The sequence below is a fragment of the Hipposideros armiger genome, unplaced genomic scaffold (assembly GCF_001890085.2).
Source record: "Hipposideros armiger isolate ML-2016 unplaced genomic scaffold, ASM189008v1 scaffold_572, whole genome shotgun sequence".
Taxonomy (NCBI): domain Eukaryota; kingdom Metazoa; phylum Chordata; class Mammalia; order Chiroptera; family Hipposideridae; genus Hipposideros; species Hipposideros armiger.
In genome coordinates, this window is record NW_017731922.1 from 1,210,301 (window position 1) to 1,211,972 (window position 1,672).

General features: G+C 58.9%; 1 protein-coding gene across 3 annotated transcripts in view; it reads left to right on the plus strand.

Moving 5' to 3' along the window:
• MPPED1 (metallophosphoesterase domain containing 1) overlaps positions 1-1,672 on the plus strand; it is an 83,703-nt gene that overhangs the window by 3,034 nt on the left and 78,997 nt on the right. Inside the window, exon 1 of one of the 3 annotated variants that reach the window (XM_019623977.1) lies at positions 7-31. The exons of the other annotated variants lie outside the window; for them this stretch is intronic. The gene's annotated coding sequence lies outside the window, so the exon portion shown is untranslated. Of the gene's footprint in view, positions 1-6; positions 32-1,672 lie in introns of those variants that run through there. 3 annotated transcript variants of the gene reach the window in all.

Below are 1,672 nucleotides of genomic sequence, written 5' to 3' on the forward strand. Positions count from 1 at the left end.
CCGCGGCCGCCGAAGAGGAGCCCGGGGCCAGGTAGGGCCGGGGGCGGCCGGGGCGCGGGCGGAGCGGGGCGCGCGGGGCGCGGCCGGGACCCTCTCCAGGCGCGGGGTGACGCCCGCGGCGCTTCGCACGGACGCCCGCAAAGTTACTTTGGCTGCCTTTGGCGGGTGCGGGGGCCCCGGCTGGGCACCCCCACGGCCCTGCCCGCCGAGCGGGCGCCGCTGGGAGGGGCCTCCGCCGGGGCGCTGGACCCTGACTGGGGCCGAGGGGTCAGCGAAACTTTTCCCCAGCTCTGCAGTCGCTGCTGGCTGCCGGCGGAGTAGCTGGCGAAGAAGCGGACTGGTGGGGTGCGAGGGGTGAGGGTGGTTGTAACAATAGCCGCCCGTGGTCGTTGAGAGCCTACTGTGCGTAGCGAGGCCCCTGCAGGTACTTGGGGACAAGGGACGGGGGACTGATACTGGTCTGGTGGTCACTTTTGCTAGGCGTTGCCGCAAACTCCATCGGTCCATCCGTCTATCCACTCATTGCACATGTATTTATTGCTGTCTGCTCTGTGCCCGGCCCAAGGGATCCAGTGGCTAACCAGACAGGTCCCAGCCCTCGCAGGCAATATTTCATGGAACGCCTGTGCTAAGGAGCAGTTCTGTCTCTTGTGTGTTTATTCTGGGACTTGTTATAGGAGAGCGAATTCATGCAGTCTCTACGACGGTGCAGACAGAGCTGATGTGCCCCAGCATCAATGGCAGGTCATGGCTTGGGGTCCTCGACTCTCCTCCTCCACCCCCTCCCTTCCCCTCTCCACTCCGCTGGGGGCCCTGAGGTGGGATCAGGTGGTCCCATACTGGAACTGGCCCCCAGATCTCCCCAGCTGACCTCGCTGGGATGTCTGTCCCCCAGTGCTGGGTCAGACTCTCTCCCCGGTTCCCCTCCTGGAGCTTGGTTGCTTCCCCCTCCCCATTTCCAAGGCCCCTGTTGAATAGCCCAGAGGAGAGCTTGTTAAGTGGCAAACAATTATGACATTAAACCAGGAACAAAAGTAGGCTGGCTAGTGAGTGGTTGAGCTGGCTGGCTCTGCAGGACTTGAATGGGGATGGGAGACTTGTTAGCAGGGATCAGCCGTGCTGGGGCTCAGGCAAACACTACCATCGTCAAGACTCTGACTGGTCTTAGCAAAAAAAAAAAAAAAAAAAAAAAAAAAAAAAAAAAAAATTAAACCAACTTCATGAATAATTTGTCACATGGGCTGTAATGCTTTGGGAGATGTCAGGGAGGCCACCAGCTGACTGCCACTTCCAAGTTGGAAGCCAGGCCTTGGTCCATGGGAGCCAACGAACTAGGAGACCATTTGGGGAGAGGTGGTGGGTTTGGCTGGGCCGAGGCAGGCTTCTGGGGGTGGAGAGCAGTCCAGGGCTTTAGAGCCAGCTGGTGGCCATCAGAGGCATTCTGGAGGCAGGCACAGTGGTACGAGGGACCACCGTGTGACAGCCGTGCATAATAAACTGCTTCACAACGCCTGGCTCCCTGCAAATTGGCTTTCCGAGTGGCAGCCCCACAACACTTGTAAAATCTTTTTTCTCTGGATGGGTTTCTGTGAAATGGTTACATCTATTTGAGTGCTCACTCGGTGGAGGTACATTAATTGGCTGATGGCTAGTCAAAGGCGGTAATGCAGTC